Source organism: Nerophis lumbriciformis, linkage group LG21 (genome assembly GCF_033978685.3).
Source record: "Nerophis lumbriciformis linkage group LG21, RoL_Nlum_v2.1, whole genome shotgun sequence".
NCBI classification, from domain to species: domain Eukaryota; kingdom Metazoa; phylum Chordata; class Actinopteri; order Syngnathiformes; family Syngnathidae; genus Nerophis; species Nerophis lumbriciformis.
In genome coordinates this window covers 4,314,245-4,332,724 of record NC_084568.2, presented here as the reverse complement: position 1 = coordinate 4,332,724, position 18,480 = coordinate 4,314,245, and the positions used below count along the sequence as shown (strand labels likewise).

Genomic DNA, 18,480 nt, shown 5'->3' with positions numbered 1-18,480 from the left:
CCGCAGACCCCGGTAGGTCCAGGACAAAGTCCTGGTGGGGGGTTCAGGTTCGCCCCCCGACGCAAAATGATTATTAGCATTCAGACAGGTTAAAATGTTGCTAAAAGCATCACTTTTCTATCAGTCACAGTGACTTTTCAAAACAAAAATATTACAGCAAAAATCATATGGGTTGATTGACATGTTTATTCTGTAAGCTAACTTCAATAGTTTGAAATTATTTTGACAGTTAATGCCAGTTATCCTGTCAACCTTTCACAAGACTTCAATTTGTTCATTGAAAGTATAAACAGTATAAACACTTTTTACAGTAAACAAATGGTAAAACAGTACTAAACAATTCCAATTAAAAACAAATTGGTGTCATTATTAACTTTCTGTCCAAGCTTGTATAATCTACTGCCTTGTTCAATTGTAAAAAATATTCTGTGCCTAAAATTCACATTTCTATCACAATTATCATACTGTAAACATGGTAAGCTAACTTCATTAAAATTAATAGTCCTGTCAATAGCATGGAATTACAATTCAAATGTAGTTTTTTTGGAAGCCTTTCAAAAGAATTCAAAATATGAAAAATTAATGAAAATTAATTTAAGCCATCAGACACTTGAAAAGTGGCACATCACATCTCTAATGTAATCATTTTAACTTTTCAACAGAAATAGCACTGCAAAAATATTAAGGACATACTTCTGTATTTTGGTAGTTATGCTGTCAACATTTAACAAGATTTCTTCAACTTGGACTTGAAAGCATAAATAGTATAAACACTTTTAACAGTATAACAGTACTAAACAATTCCAATAGATAACATTGGTGTCATTACCTTTTAGTGGCTAAAATCCGAAAAACGTTGAAAGTTTTCCACTTGTATCGCTAGCAACGGCATTAGACTTGTGTTCTTTTGTCCCAACGTGGTCTTTTACATCGCTCATTCCTCCGTGTCCGATCAAAAAATCTTGTCTGCACAAGGTGCAATTCGCGTAGTTTTCACCCTTTTTGGAACGGATAATTATTCCCGGATAGGCTTTTGAATATTCTTCACGGAATGACTGCAGTTTTCTTTTCGGTTTAAGACTCGTTTGCGATTTTTCTCCGGCTGATTCCATGATCGTTCGCTCGTTTGGAAACAATGGCAACTGGTGCCTCGTGCTTGGCAGCGGTGCTATAAATAGCCTCGCGCATGGCATTCGGAATGGCTCGATAGGAAGTTACGGGAAGCAGTGTCGATTGTCATTGTTGTTACGCGATTTCGTGAATAAAACTTTTAAAAAAATATTTTTTTTAATTAATGAAAAACCGTATTTTTTATCACTGCATAGGTTGATGAAAACCGTACTAATTACGGGAAAACCGGAGTAGTTGGCAGGTATGCATCTTGTCTCTCGTCACATCGTGCTTCAAACTTTGCAGTTTTACTGCATCGCATATTTTGGTCATTGTGGCCCAAAATTAGCGTTTATTAAGCATAAAAATGGCCAAAAGAACTAAAGAATCAGGAAAAATTCAGGACCGTAAAATAAGTCTGCGTTGGCATATTTTACTGGCAAAGTCCCAATCAAAACTTGCTGTCGTACAAAGCCTGCTTTGTCGAGTCTTCCATATTTGTGAGCACCATTAATGAACTACTCTCAAATAGTATTTTATTTTTTAATGTGTCTGTCTATCTGTGTTGGCCATGTGATGAGGTGGCGACTTGTCCAGGGTGTACCCTGCCTTTCGCCCGAATGCAGCTGAGATAGGCTCCAGCATCCCCCGCGACCCCAAAAGGGACAAGCGGTAGAAAATGGATGGATGGATATGTATTTTCTATTATGTTTACAATATGGACTTAACAAGTCCAATGGTGAACATGTGGGTGCTGGGGCTTTCATGTTAAAAACTGTGTTGAGAAGGTCATAAAGTTGTTTATGCTCTGGCTATGGAAATATGTGCATCTGTAATACTGTATATATATATCTTCACGGAAAATAACTTACCACAAGCGGGCCCGGAACCAATTAACAGCAATAAACGACTGGACATGAATTTAACTGCCTACCTACAAGTAAAGAGTCTTGCAATGTAGATTCCTTCTGTGGCTTAAGTTCATCCACAATTGGCCTCAAAGGCACCTTTGACATTCAGGCTACTTCAAGGAGGTATCATGCAGTGAACCCTTTTCATGGTCCGGGTATGAAAATCCGCAGCACCCTTTTCTGTCCAGCCAGTCGACAACCCTTTAAAAAAGAAGATCACGAAAATGCTTTATTTCACAAAACATATTCATCAAATCAACACACTAACATCTGGAGACAGTATTTGGAGTATTGTCCATTATTATTAAATATGACTAAATGCAAGCTATGAATGTATTGTTAAGTGATCTACCTGCCACTAGATGGCACCATACTACAAATAAAAACGCCCACTTTACTGAATGTTTGCCCCTTTACTGTGTAGAGAAGAAATGCATTTGTTATTATAGTTCCTACATGTAGAATCAACATCAAGGAAGATGGTAAACAATGATCAATATTTACTATTTTTCCTATAACCCTGCTATAAAAAGGGACCGTGCATGGCCTCCATCGACCTCTAGCAGACACTTAAGCAAAGAAAGTCAGAGAAGATGCATGCACTTAAGGCACTTAGCCAGTGATGCGTTTACAGCCACACAAAAAGTCAGACACCTCTGACATCACACACGACGTGTAATTCCAGGTCGTTACACTATGATTTATTAATCAAATGCGTGCTTATTCTACTGTCATTTTTTAAGAATCTTCATTTATAAATATTAATCAGGAAATTATGTTATGTTAAAGAAATACTAGTAAAAATATATTGTACAAACAAAGTTACAGGAATGTACACATGATCCCATGCTTACATCTCATTGTGCAACATGTGAATGTTTTAATGGGAACTAAATGCGATATCTGAAAGGGGTACTAATTGTTTCCAAAGCAGGACCCCCCCAACCAAACATACAATACTAATACCGTATTTTTCGGAGTATAAGTTGCACCGGAGTACCGTATTTTCCGCACTATAAGCCGCCCCGGGTTATTAGCCGCACCTTCAATGAATGGCATATTTCAAAACTTTGTCCACCTATAAGCCGCCCCGGACTATAAGCCGCGCCTACGCTGCGCTAAAGGGAATGTCAAAAAAACAGTCAGATAGGTCAGTCAAACTTTAATAATATATTAAAAACCAGCGTTCTAACAACTCTGTCCCAAAATGTACGCAAATGTGCAATCACAAACATAGTAAAATTCAAAATAGTGCAGAGCAATAGCAACATAATGTTGCTCGAACGTTAATGTCACAACACACAAAATAAACATAGCGCTCACTTTCTGAAGTTATTCTTCATTCGTAAATCCTTCGAATTCTTCGTCTTCGGTGTCCGAATTGAAAAGTTGGGCAAATGTGGGATCCAAAATGGCCGGTTCCGTCTCGTCGAAGTCATCGGAGTCAGTGTCGCTGTTGTCCAGCAGTTCTGTGAATCCTGCCTTCCGGAAAGCTCGGACCACAGTTGTGATTGAAATATCTGCCCAGGCATTTACGATCCACTGGCAGATGATGGCGCCGTCTGGCGCTGTCTGCCTGTCTTAGTGAAGGTGATGTTGGCGCCGTCTGGCGCTGTCTGCCTGTCTTAGTGAAGGTGATGTTGGCGTCGTCTGGCGCTGTCTGCCTGTCTTAGTGAAGGTGTGTTCGCCTTCGGTCATCCATTGTTCCCATGCCGTTCGCAGTCGTGATTTGAATGCCCTGTTGACACCAATATCCAGCGGCTGGAGGTCTTTTGTCAATCCACCCGGAATGACGGCGAGTATTGAATTAAGCGCGTAAGCGTGTCTCTTAATGTGATGTTATGAGCTAGCAAATATAACAACTACACTACCCAGCATGCAACGATAGTGACGAGCATGCGCGGTAGCCCTGAGAAGCGTTGTTGTATGCTGGCAGTTAGAATGTGGTTATGAGCACGCTGTGAGTAAACGTTGAGAACTCAGTTAACACGCCTCGTCTGCATTATTTATAATTAGACAGACAACACACTTAATAGGAGCCATTTTGGGGTCTTTACATAAACACACAAATGGAAATGAAACGTCACATATCCCAGCATGCACCGCGTGCTTCTTCTACGGGGAAAAAAGATGGCGGCTGTTTACCGTAGTTGCGAGACCTAAACTTTATGAAAATGAATCTTAATATTTATCCACGCACCTGCCGAAAATGCATAATAAAGAAGGAAAAAAACATATAAGTTGCACTGGAGCTCGGCCAAACTATGAAAAAAACTGCGACTTATAGTCCGAAAAATACGGTACATAGCTCATGAAAAACAATATTTTTTGTTATTGTCATTGTAAGTGGGCCAAAACACTTGTATTAGAAAATAATCTCATGGAGACGACTGCTGTCATTTACATCAAATGACATGAGGTCATTAGAGAACATAATGAGGTCATTAGAGACAATAATCTTGACGTCATTGGTCTCGCCGAGACCTGGCTCAAACCAGACGATTTCTTTGCGCTGGGTGAGGCGTCTCCTCCTGGCTATGCGGGAACGCATATTGCTCGTCCCATTAAAAGGGGTGGGGGAGTCGCACTCATATACCGTATTTTCCGCACCATTAGCCGCACCTAAAAACCACAAATTTACTCAAAAGCTGACAGTGCGGCTTTTAACCCGGTGCGCTTTATATATGGATAAATATTAAGATTCATTTTCATAAAGTTTCGTTCTCGCAACTTCGGTAAACAGCCGCCATCTTTTTTCCCGGTAGAGCAGGAAGCGCTTCTTCTTCTACGCAAGCAACCGCCAAGGTAAGCACCCGCCCCCATAGAACAGGAAGCGCTTCTTCTTCTACTGTAAGCAACCACCCGCCCCCGGAAGAAGAAGAAGCGCGCGGTGCATGCTGGGATATGTGACGTTTCATTTCCATTTGTGTGTTTATGTAAAGACCCCAAAATGGCTCCTATTAAGTGTGTTGTCTGTCTAATTATAAATAATGCAGACGAGGCGTGTTAACTGAGTTCTCAACGTTTACTCACAGCGTGCTCATAACCACATTCTAACTGCCAGCATACAACAACGCTTCTCAGGGCTACCGCGCATGCTCGTAACTATCGTTGCATGCTGGGTAGTGTAGTTGTTATATTTGCTAGCTCATAACATCACATTAAGAGACACACTTACGCGCTTAATTCAATACTCGCCGTCATTCCGGGTGGATTGACAAAAGACCTCCAGCCGCTAGATATTGGTGTCAACAGGGCATTCGAAGCTAGACTGCTAACTGCGTGGGAACAATGGATGACCGAAGGCGAACACACCTTCACTAAGACAGGGAGGCAGCGCCAGACGACGCCAACATCTGCCAGTGGATCGTAAATGCCTGGGCAGATATTTCGGTCACAACTGTGGTCCGAGCTTTCCGGAAGGCAGGATTCACAGAACTGCTGGATAACAGTGACACTGACTCCGATGACTTCGACGAGACGGAACCGGCCATTTTGGATCTCACATTTGCCCAACTTTTCACTTCGGACACCGAAGACGAAGGATTTACGAATGAAGAATAACTTCAGAAAGTGAGCGCTATGTTTATTTTGTGTGTTGTGACATTAACGTTCGAGCAACATTATGTTGCTATTGCTCTGCACTATTTTGAATTTTACTATGTTTGTGATTGCACATTTGCGTACATTTTGGGAGTGAACAGAGTTGTTAGAACGCTGGTTTTTAATATATTATTAAAGTTTGACTGACCTATCTGACTGTTTTTTTGACATTCCCTTTAGCGCAGCGTAGGCGCGGCTTATAGTCCGGGGCGGCTTATTGGTGGACAAAGTTATGAAATATGCCATTCATTGAAGGTGCGGCTAATAATCCGGTGCGCCTTATAGTGCGGAAAATACGGTACAACAAAAACTTTAACCTTACCCCGAACCTAAATAATAAATATAACTCGTTTGAGGTGCTTATTATGAGGTTTGTCACACCGCTGCCTCTCCACCTGGCTGTTATCTACCGCCCCCCCAGGACCCAATTCGGACTTCATCAGTGAATTTTCAGAGTTCGTTGCTGATTTAGTGACGCACGCCGACAATATAATCATAATGGGGGAATGAACCTACGCATCGCAACGGTAATACGATAGATCTAGTGCTTGTCAGGGGTGTCACCACCTCCAAAGTTACGATACTCCTGTATACTAAAGTAATGTCCGATCATTACCTTATAAAATTTGAAGTTCTGACTCATTGTCAACAAACTAATAATAATAATTACTATAGCAGCCGCAACATTAATGCTGCCACAACGATGACTCTTGCTGGCCTACTGCCTTCGGTAATGGCACCATTCCCAAATTATGTCGGCTGTATTGATAACCTCACTAACAACTTTAACGACGCCCTGCGCGACACCATTGATAGTATAGCACCGCTAAAACAAAAAAGAGCCCCTAAAAGGCGCACCCCATGGTTTACAGAAGGGGGTTACCCACATATGCGGTCCTCTCCAAGGTTTCTCATAGTCATTCACATCGACGTCCCACTGGGGTGAGTTTTTCCTTGCCCTTATGTGGGCTCTGTACCGAGGATGTCGTTGTGGCTTGTGCAGCCCTTTGAGACACTTGTGATTTAGGGCTATATAAATAAACATTGATTGATTGATTGATTGATTGAATTATAGTAAGAAATGTAACTTGTTATTTAGTCAGGTTTGGGACAGGTGTTCTGCTGGTGGGGCCACGGTGTGCACGTCGGACGTCGCTCACACACACGAAAAATTATAGGGAACATCAGTCTGCAGCCATCGATATGTGCACATGGACACATTTAACTGGATTAAGAGCCTAACCGGAATAAAAATGCTTTAAGTACACAAGCCATTCGGAATATTCTGACCCGATCACACACGTTCGGATGAAAACTTAATTCCGATCGAGACAGGTGGTTCATGCCACAAGTCATTCGGATTGTAGCACATGAAAACACATCTTCCGAAATTTACTGCGCATATCTTTGATGTCAGCTATACTTTGTTGGTTCCAGCGCTGACTAAATTGAATAGTCTTGGAATAAACAAAATGTCTTGATGCTGTCTCTCCCTATTCAAAATGTACAGACGTAGTGTTATATACTGTTGACTTTGTTGCTTTTAAACAAACTAGCAAAACGAAAAGTATGGTATGGAGTGTCATGTGTCAACTACAAACCCCGTTTCCATATGAGTTGGGAAATTGTGTTAGATGTAAATATAAACGGAATACAATGATTTGCAAATCATTTTCAACCCATATTCAGTTGAATATGCTACAAAGACAACATATTTGATGTTCAAACTGATAAACTTTTTTTTTTTGCAAATAATCATTAACTTTAGAATTTGAGGCCAGCAACACGTGACAAAGAAGTTGGGAAAGGTGGCAATAAATACTGATAAAGTTGAGGAATGCTCATCAAACACTTATTTGGAACATCCCACAGGTGTGCAGGCTAAATGGGAACAGGTGGGTGCCATGATTGGGTATAAAAGTAGATTCCATGAAATGCTCAGTCATTCACAAACAAGGATGAGGCGAGGGTCACCATTTTGTCAACAAATGCGTGAGCAAATTGTTGAACAGTTTAAGAAAACCCTTTCTCAACCAGCTATTGCAAGAAATTTAGGGATTTCACCATCTACGCTACGTAATATCATCAAAGGGTTCAGAGAATCTGGAGAAATCACTGCACGTAAGCAGCTAAGCCCGTGACCTTCCATTCCTCAGGCTGTACTGCATCAACAAGTGACATCAGTGTGTAAAGGATATCACCACATGGGCTCAGGAACACTACAGAAACCCACTGTCAGTAACTACAGTTGGTCACTACATCTGTAAGTGCAAGTTAAAACTCTCCTGTGCAAGGCGAAAACCGTTTATCAACAACACCCAGAAACGCCGTCGGCTTCGCTGGGCCTGAGCTCATGTAAGATGGACTGATACAAAGTGGAAAAGTGTTCTGTGGTCTGACGAGTCCACATTTCAAATTGTTTTTGGAAACTGTGGACGTTGTGTCCTCCGGACCAGAGGAAAAGAACTATCCCGGATTGTTATAGGCGCAAAGTTGAAAAGCCAGCATCTGTGATGGTATGGGGGTGTATTAGTGCCCAAGACATGGGTAACTTACACATCTGTGAAGGCGCCATTAATGCTGAAAGGTACATACAGGTTTTGGAGCAACATATGTTGCCATCCAAGCAACGTTACCATGGACGCCCCTGCTTATTTCAGCCAGACAATGCCAAGCTACGTGTTACATCAACGTGGCTTCATAGTAAAAAAGTGCGGGTACTAGACTGGCCTGCCTGTAGTCCAGACCTGTGTGTGGCGCATTATGAAGCCTAAAATAGCACAACGGAGACCCCCGGACTGTTGAACAACTTAAGCTGTACATCAAGCAAGAATGGGAAAGAATTCCACCTGAGAAGCTTAAAAAATGTGTCTCCTCAGTTCCCAAACGTTTACTGAGTGTTGTTAAAAGGAAAGGCCATGTAACACAGTGGTGAACATGCCCTTTCCCAACTACTTTGGCACATGTTGCAGCCATGAAATTATAAGTTAATTATTATTTGCAAAACAAAAATAAAGTTTATGAGTTTGAACATCAAATATGTTGTCTTTGTAGTGCATTCAACTGAATATGGGTTGAAAAGGATTTGCAAATCATTGTATTACGTTTATATTTACATCTAACACAATTTCCCAACTCATGTGGAAACGGGGTTTGTATAAAAGTTGTTGTTTAACAAGCCGTTTTATTCTCGACATTACAGCAACTCCAAGTGCTAGCTGCTAGCCTCAGACACATACGCAGAATGTCATAACATGAAGACGTGCGGCAACTTATAACATAAAAGGCACAGAACTACATTTCAAAAAGAGAGGTAAAACAAAAGCAGTGAACAGAAAGAAAAACAAATACTATGAAAACGTCGGACAAGCAGAAACACACAAAGTTTGTTTACAGTGGAAGTCAACCGTTCTTTCAGCACCTGCAGTGGGCACAAACTCGTCCAAAAGATGGCGCCAAGGCCAATAACACACCTTCCCGTTTGTGTTATGTTCTGCGCATGTCAAAGTAAAGTATTCCGATTTACTGTGTGATGCATGAAAATGCCAGCCATATACAGATAGTTTTTTTTAGGTCCATGTAGAAAGTAACATTGTAATTCGAATGATGATCAGATTAAATAAATGTCCATGTACACGTGGCTTGTGTTATGCTATTGAAACTAACCTGAATTCTCTACTTTGTCCAAGTTCTACGGGAGTCCCACAGGTCAGTTGGAAGGCAGGACACACACCTTTGCTTCACCTCGTCATTCCTGTAACACATTTTGTCATGTCAACATTAGTCTTGAGCCAAGCATGGAAATAAATGAATGGGTTAGTAATGGCGACCTTGTAGGAGGCGTACCTATAACCCTGCTAAGTAGAGTCACAAGCAGGGCCTCAAACAGCCTCACATTTTTCTAGCAGACACTTCAGAGAAGTGCAAAGCCAGTGTGGGCTCAGTCTTGTTGGAAGGTCTGCAGCCATCAGTCATATTCTTAACACCACAAAAACAACCCAAAGGCGAGCTCACAATAAGCCTTTCAGGGCACAATTTCCCATCGCTCCCCTGAACCCCATTAGCCTGCTACTTAACACTCGTTACCTTTTCCCATCACTCCTATTCTGATGTGTTACTGCAATTTCCAGTATAATTTTGAGTTATTTAGATATTTTGTGCAAGTTGGCAGCAATCATTTGTTACTTTCGAAAAGAGCAATCCCGAATGCTTGTTTTCACCTCGAAATTAACGCCCTAGTTGTCAGCTAACTAGAGATGCGCGGATAGGCAATTATTTCATCCGCAACCGCATCAGAAAGTCGTCAACCATCCGCCATCCACCCGACCTAACATTTGATCAGAACCGCACCCGCCCGTTGTTATATATCTAATATAGACGATGCAAGGCATTAGTGAGGTTATAAAGCTTTTGCCTGTTAAAGAAAGGAGACTGATCCAATGCAGCACAGACATTCGCGTGCCACGCTGTCACGACCCAGACGCACACCAGTGCGCAATCATATGGGAGCCGCGCTGAGCGCACCTCCAAGCGCGTCTCGCTGCCGGCGACGGCCGGGTATGCATGGGCCCGACGCTCCAGCGCCATCCATTTTCAGGGCTAGTTGATTCGGCAGGTGGGTTGTTACACACTCCTTAGCGGGTTCCGACTTCCATGGCCACCGTCCTGCTGTCTATATCAACCAGGGTGAGCCCCACCCATTTCGTGAGCGCACTGCGCGCGGAGTGACCCCTGTTACGCGCCCCCGGCAACAGGGGTGGCGGGCAGGTAAGCTGCGCGGGCGGAGCGCGCGGAGTGACCCCTGTTACGAGCCCCCGGCCACGGGGGTGGCGGGCAGGTAAGCTGCTTACCTGCTGCGCGTGACGCCGGCCGCGGCGAAGGCGGGGTGTCGGTGCGGTGGTGACCCTGGACGTGCGTCGGGCCCTTCTCGCGGATCGCCTCAGCTACGGCTCCTGGTGGGGCCCTCTCGGGGGAAGGGGCCTCGGTCCCGGACCCCGGCGAGGCGTCCCTTCTCCGCTCCGTAAGTGTCCATCTCTTTTTTTCTTCTTCTTCTGTTGTGGCATATGCTGCAGGTGCCTGCTCGTTTTTCGTATGTGGGTAACAACATTTAACTATGTATATATATTTACCAATTGGTTTAACTGCCACCCGCCTGAATCTATTTAAAATCTAATTTTTTTTTATTTTAACCGCCCGACCCGACGATAAAATCTAATTTTTTTTAATTTCATCCGCGGATAATCCGCGGACTCCGCGGTTGTGCCCGCAAACTGCGCATCTCTACAGCTAACAATAATCGCATTAATTGTCAGCTAGAAAATGGCGCTCTAGCTGTCAGCTAACTATTAGCACAATACTCTTATTTGAATATCCTTAGTATTGCACAATAACAAGGTACCTTTAGGACCAATCTAATGTAAAATGCAACCATAATTTCATACAAAACATGTGGGGGGTGGGGGGTCCCTGCTCCTTTTCTCCATCAGTTTGGGGGTCCTTGGCCTGGAAAACATTGAAGAGCCCTGCTCTAACAATTATCAAGGCAGAACAAAATTGATTTATATTTAAAGAAATCCAACTAAGAATCAACAGAAGAAAGTTAATTTGCAGTTCTAATCATGCTCAGCGTTTGTTATTATTTGTCCATTGCAATAAATTATGCAAATAAGCGATGACATCCTCCAGCGACCTTAAGGACAGCTACTGTATTTTTCGGAGTATGATTCGCTCCGGAGTATATGTCGCACCTGTCGAAAATGCATAATAAAGAAGGAAAAAAACATATAAGTCGCATTTTTGGGGGAAATTTATTTGATAAAAGCCAACAGCAAGAATAGACATTTGAAAGGCAATTTAAAATAAATAAAGAATAGTGAACAACAGGCTGAATAAGTGTACGTTATATGAGGCATAAATAACCAACTGGTATGTTAACGTAACATATTATGGTAAGAGTCATTCAAATAACTATAACATATAGAACATGCTATACGTTTACCAAACAATCTGTCACTCCTAATCGCTAAATCCCATGAAATCTTATACGTCTAGACTCTTACGTGAATGAGATCAATAATATTATTGGATATTTTACGCTAATGTGTTAGTAATTTCACACATAAGTCGCACCCCCGGCCAAACTATGAAAAAAACTGACTTATAGTCCGAAAAATACGGTATGCCAAAAGAGGGTAAGTGTGCTAAACTCGAGCAGCATAAATCTTACTAACATGACAAGGTAGCTACTACACAACAACCAACCAAACAAAAGCCCAGAGATCATAAATCAGTATGTTTCTATGCACTAAAACTTACCGTATTTTTCAGACTATAAATCCTTTCATTTTCTTACAAATCGACAGTGCGCCTTATAACCCGGTGCGCCTAATGTACGGCATAATTCTGGTTGTGCTTACTGACCTCGAAGCAATTTTTTTGGTACATGGTGTAATGACAAGTGTTACCAGTAGATGGCAGTCATACATAAGAGATACATGTAGACTGCAATATGACGGCAGTAAACACCAAAACTTCAAATGTTCCATTGAGAATATAGAACATTACACACGGCGCTCAAAAATCTGTCAAAATATTTTTAGTACGACCTCAGTAAGCTATGAAGCCGCACCGCTTGATGGATTGTCGGCGCATTAAACATACGAGTATTATTATAGTGCGTGTGTAAGGACCGCAAAATGGCACCTATTAGACACTTTACCTGGCGTTTTGTTTCGCAATATTATGCAAAACCAACTTTTCTTACCGTCTAGTACCTGCTGAAGTGTATTTGGGATCTGCATAAGTCCCAAAAATGTGCGCGCGTCCGCAATTGTAGTCCATGCCGACACTGTAGTAGACAAGCTCATACCTGACAACTTTTGAAATCAGAAAAACCTAGTAGCCAGGGTCCAAGTGCCGCAGGCCCCGGTAGGTCCAGGACAAAGTCCTAGTGGAGGGTTCAGGGCTTCGCCCCCCGACGCAAAATGATTATTAGCATTCAGACAGGTTAAAATGTTGCTAAAACCATCACTTTTCTATCAGTCACAGTGACTTTTCAAAACAAAAACATTACAGCAAAAATCATATGGGTTGATTGACATGTTTATTCTGTAAGCTAACTAAAAAATTGTTTGAAATTATTTTGACAGTTAATGCCAGTTATCCTGTCAACCTTTCACAAGACTTCAATTTGTTAATTGAAAGTATAAACAGTATAAACACTTTTTACAGTAAACAAATGGTAAAACAGTACTAAACAATTCCATTAAAAAAAAAATTGTTGTCATTATTAACTTTCTGTCCAAGCTTGTATAATCTACTGCCTTGTTCAATTGTAAAAAATATTCTGTGCCTAAAATTCACATTTCTATCACAATTGTCATACTGTAAACACGGTAAGCTAACTTCATTAAAATTAATAGTCCTGTCAATAGCATGGAATTACAATTCAAATGTAGTTTTTTTGTAAGCCTTTCAAAAGAATTCAAAATATGAAAAATTAATGAAAATTAATTGAAGCCATCAGACACTTGAAAAGTGGCACATCACATCTCTAATGTAATCATTTGAACTTTTCAACAGAAATAGCACTGCAAAAATATTAAGGACATACTTCTGTATTTTGGTAGTTATGCTGTCAACATTTAACAAGATTTCTTCAACTTGGACTTGAAAGCATAAATAGTATAAACACTTTTAACAGTATAACAGTACTAAACAATTCCAATAGATAACATTGGTGTCATTACCTTTTTGTGGCTAAAATCCGAAAAACGTTGAAAGTTTTCCACTTGTATCGCTAGCAACGGCATTAGACTTGTGTTCTTTTGTCCCAACGTGGTCTTTTACATCGCTATTTCCTTCGTGTCCGATCGAAAAATCTTGTCTGCACAAGGTGCAATTCGCGTAGTTTTCACCCTTTTTGGAACGGATAATTATTCCCGGATAGGCTTTTGAATATTCTTCACGGAATGACTGCAGTTTTCTTTTCGGTTTAAGACTCGTTTGCGATTTTTCTCCGGCTGATTCCATGATCGTTCGCTTGTTTGGAAACAATGACAACAGGTGCCTCGTGCTTGGCAGCGGTGCTATAAATAGCCTCGCGGAATGGCTCGATAGGAAGTTACGGGAAGCAGGTCGAATGTCATTGTTGTTACGCGATTTCGTGAATAAAACTTTTTTTTAAATATTTTTTTTTAATTACCGTATTTTCCGCACTATTAGCCGCACCTAAAAACCACAAATTTACTCAAAAGCTGACAGTGCGGCTTATAACCCGGTGCGCTTTATATATGGATTAATATTAAGATTCATTTTCATAAAGTTTCGGTCTCGCAACTACGGTAAACAGCCGCCATCTTTTTTCCCCGTAGAAGAGGAAGCGCTTCTTCTTCTACGGTAAGCAACCGCCAAGGTAAGCACCCGCCCCCATAGAAGAGGAAGCGCTTCTTCTTCTACTGTAAGCAACCACCCGCCCCCGTAGAAGAAGAAGCGCGCGGATATTACGTTTCATTTCCTTTGTGTGTTTACATCTGTAAAGACCACAAAATGGCTCCTACTAAGCGACAGGTTTCCGGTTCATGAAAAGACGCAATCTCTCCATCCGCACACGGACTACTATTTCACAGCAACTGCCTAAAGACTTTCAAGAAAAGCTGGCTACTTTCCGTGCATATTGTAAAAACAAGATAGCTGAAAAAAAGATCCGGCCAGAGAACATTATCAACATGGACGAGGTTCCACTGACTTTTGATATTCCTGTGAACCGCACTGTGGATACAACGGGAGCACGTACGGTGAATATTCGCACCACAGGGAATGAGAAGTCATCCTTCACTGTGGTTCTAGCTTGCCATGCTAATGGCCAGAAACTTCCACCCATGGTGATATTCAAAAGGAAGACCTTGCCAAAAGAGACCTTTCCAGGCGGCGTCATCATAAAAGCTAACTCGAAGGGATGAATGGATGAAGAAAAGATGAGCGAGTCGTTAAGGTAAGTTTACGCGAAGAGGCCGGGTGGCTTTTTTCACGCAGCTCCGTCCATGTTGATATACGACTCCATGCGCGCCCACATCACGCTGGTTTTTAATATATTATTAAAGTTTGACTGACCTATCTGACTGTTTTTTTGACATTCCTTTAGCGCAGTTAGATGCGGCTTACAACACCGGGCGGCTTATAGGTGGACAAAGTTTTGAAATATGCCGTTCATTGAAGGCGCGGCTTATAACCCAGGGCGCCTTATGGTTCGGAAAATACGGTAATGAAAAACCGTATTTTTTATCACTGCAACCGTAACCCGGAATAGGTTGATGAAAACCGTACTAATTACGGGAAAACCGGAGTAGTTGGCAGGTATGAAGATGATCTGTAAAACATCTATGCAACATTTTGACCAAAGAACCACCATTACATGTTATGTAGACCACAAGGTAGTGTTTTACATTTAGAAAAAAAACATATGACTCCTTTAGTGCGCCTTATAATCCGGTGCGCCAAAATACAGTAATTTAGTGCATGGAAATGTACTGAATGTCTTTGGATAACACTGACCTGACTTCTCCATTTTGTCCAAGTCTCAAGGGTCAGTCAGTCAGTCAGGAGGCCTGCAGACATCGGGACTTTGCTTCATTTTGTCAGTCCTATAAAGTATTGATAAGTTGGGTCAGGTGATTTGAAACAACAACATTATTTAGTGAGTGAAAACCAAGTACAGTATGATGGTCTTGTAGGAGGTTTACCTATAACCCTGCTAAGTATATTCAAAAGCAGGGCCTCAAACCGCCTCACATCTCTCTAGCAGACACTTATGGAAAGAGCAAAGCCAGGGCAGACTCAGTCTTGTTGGAAGGTCTGCAGCTATTATTGTTATGCAGTAGTGATGGGTGCTGGGATGCATCGGCGCATGCGTCGAGCTCATAGAGCAAAACCCTGTGTCGGTGCGCGTACCGCTTTTAGAAAGTCACGTGACCGATCATGAGCTGTTTTGGTCACGTGACCGATACGCCAACTGTGTCGCACTGACGCCTCCTCTGTGCCCTGTGAGCGGCTCTTTTCTACAGCCGGAGAAATAATAACTAAGAAGAGAAATCGTCTAAAATGTAATACGTCGGAAAAACTTTTTTTTTTTTATATATATATATATATATATATATATATATATATAAAAATGTGTAAAAAATAAAATTAAAAAAATTCCCAGTCCACAATCATCCACAACACGTTCTCTTAGATTTCCATGTTATGATACATGTTCACATTATTTATTGACTGTATCTAAAAAAGATAAAAATATATTTTATTTAAAAGAAGATATGAAATAATCCTAAATGAAATACAATGACTTGGTTTATATTATTGTATATACTAGAGCAGGGGTCACCAACGCCGTGCCCGCGGTCACCAGGTAGCCCGTAAGGACCAGATCAGTCGCCCGCTGGCCTGTTCTAAAAATAGCTCAAAGAGCAGCACTTACCAGTGAGCTGCCTCTATTTTTTAAATGTTATTTATTTACTAGCAAGCTGGTCTCGCTTTGCTCGACATTTTTAATTTTAAAAGAGACAAAACTCAAATAGAATTTGAAAATCCAAGAAAATATTTTAAAGACTTGGTCTTCACTTGGAATAAGCGGTAGAAAATGGATGGATGGATGGGTCTTCACTTGTTTAAATAAATTCATTTATTTTTTACTTTGCTTCTTATTACTTTTAGAAATACAATTTTAGAGAAAAAATACAACCTTAAAAATTATTTTAGGATTTTTAAACAAATATACCTTTTTACCTTTTAAATTTCTTCCTCTTCTTTCCTGACAATTTAAATCAATGTTCAAGTAAATGTATTTATTTTTTATTGTAAAGAATAATAAATATTTTAGCTTCTGTTTTTTCGACGAAGAATATTTGTGAAATATTTCTTCAAACTTACTATGATTAAAATTCAAAAAAATTATTCTGGCAAATCTAGAAAATCTGTAGAATCAAATTTAAATCTTATTTCAAAGTATTTTGAATTTCTTTTTAAAATTTTGTTCTGGAAAATCTAGAAGAAATACTGATTTGTCTTTGTTAGAAATATAGCTTGGTCCAATTTGTTAAATATTCTAACAAAGTGCAGATCGGATTTTAACCAATTTAAAACATGTCATCAAAATTCTAAAATGTATCTTAATCAGGAAAAATTACTAATGATGTTCCGTAAATTCTTTTTTTAATTTTTTCAAAAAGATTCAAATAAGCTAATTTTTCTCTTCTTTTTGTCGGTTGAATTTTGAATTATAAAGAGTCGAAATTGAAGATAAACTATGTTTCAAAATTTTATTTACATTTTTTTCATATTTTCTCCTCTTTTAAACCGTTCAATTAAGTGTTTTTTTCATCATTTATTCTCTACAAAAAACCTTCCGTAAAAGGGAAAAAAAAAAATGTACGACGGAATGACAGACAGAAATACCCATTTTTTTATATATATATATATAAATTTATTTATTTAGCTATTCTTGTTTAAATCACACTTACGTGTAACTTACAAATGACAATATATTTATTTAAGTGTGTATCAAACTGGTAGCCCTTCGCATTAATCAGTACCCAAGAAGTAGTTTTTGGTTTCAAAAAGGTTGGTGACCCCTGTACTAGGGCATAAAATCAGTGTCAGTTGAGTCGGTCCATAGGTTGCCTGTAGGGATTTTTAATGTCCAGCAGATGTCAGTATTTAGTGACACAGTATCGACACAGTATCAATACAGTTTTGCAATGTGTCGAAACGCTTCATGACGCCTCATCAACCCATCACTATTATGCAGCATTATTACAGATGGCCGCTTCACAGTAAGTACAACGTGAAGTATAAGTAGCATGCTTCAATATACTAGGAATTTGGGGTAAAGTAGAACATCTTACCTTTTCATATTGACTTTAGTCGCGCCATACAAATCTGGAACAAAAAACCCAAAAAAGTTTAGAAATAATGTGCAATAATGGCAGCCATGCTTTCTTGACGTTGCGAGCAAGGAAAGTACAATGCGCGAACTACAGTCGATTTACGACACAAATACGAATACAAATCGCCTGCCTTGCCTTAGTTAATACTTACTGAACGTAAACAGAGTGATGAAATACATAACATCGGTTGGATGACAGCAGATTGTTTTGCCGAGATCGTAGTCATGTTCAGCTCGGAGACGCCATTCGAATGTTTGAAATAACCGGATGTGACGTACGGCTGGTTAGGTCCTCATCACGTTGCCAGATGGGAAATGACAAATTATCGCACCAGAGCGTTTAAAGTAATCGCCCTTGCGAGGGAAATCATCGTAAAACTCGGTTTTACAGCTAGCAAAATAAAGCATTTAGTATAGTAATATTGCAGCGCAGGTTTAACGTTAATTAAATGAACGAGGTACTTAATACCCGGATGTGACGCTACAGTGGTTAGTTTCCATGAGCGTTGCCAGGTGGAAAATAACAGATTATCGCACCAGGAAGATTAAAATGATCGTATTTTGAAGGAAATTATCGTACATACGCGGTTTGACGTTACTGAGGACCATCTACTGGGTAAAATGTACTCTATACTAACGTTATAGCGCAGTTTTACCTTTAAAACGAACGCTGTTGGTATACTAATACGAACTTCGTAGTCAGGTTCAGCTCGGAGACGCCATTTAAATGTTTGAAATAACCGGATGTGACGTACGGATTTTGTCGCTGGGAGTTGAAGGAGTGTGACGTGTTAACGAAGGCGGAAGTCAATCAATCAATCAATCAATCTTTATTTATATAGCCCTAAATCACAAGTGTCTCAAAGGGCTGCACAAGCCACAACGACATCCTCGGTACAAAGCCCACATACGGGC

The 18,480-nt window shown here is 40.5% G+C and overlaps 1 long non-coding RNA gene and 1 other non-coding gene across 2 annotated transcripts; both read right to left on the bottom strand.

Annotated features, from left to right (window-relative positions):
• Positions 1 to 1,373: 1,373 nt before the first annotated feature.
• LOC133621415 (uncharacterized) lies at positions 1,374 to 18,243 on the bottom strand. Its single transcript, XR_009817660.2, has 5 exons — positions 17,718 to 18,243; positions 17,525 to 17,558; positions 15,177 to 15,265; positions 9,291 to 9,378; positions 1,374 to 2,222 (listed from the first exon to the last, which is right to left on the bottom strand). It is a non-coding gene; the product is annotated as an uncharacterized lncRNA (long non-coding RNA).
• LOC133621462 (small nucleolar RNA SNORA9) lies at positions 15,348 to 15,482 on the bottom strand. Its single transcript, XR_009817663.1, has one exon. It is a non-coding gene; the product is annotated as a small nucleolar RNA SNORA9 (small nucleolar RNA).
• Positions 18,244 to 18,480: the final 237 nt, after the last annotated feature.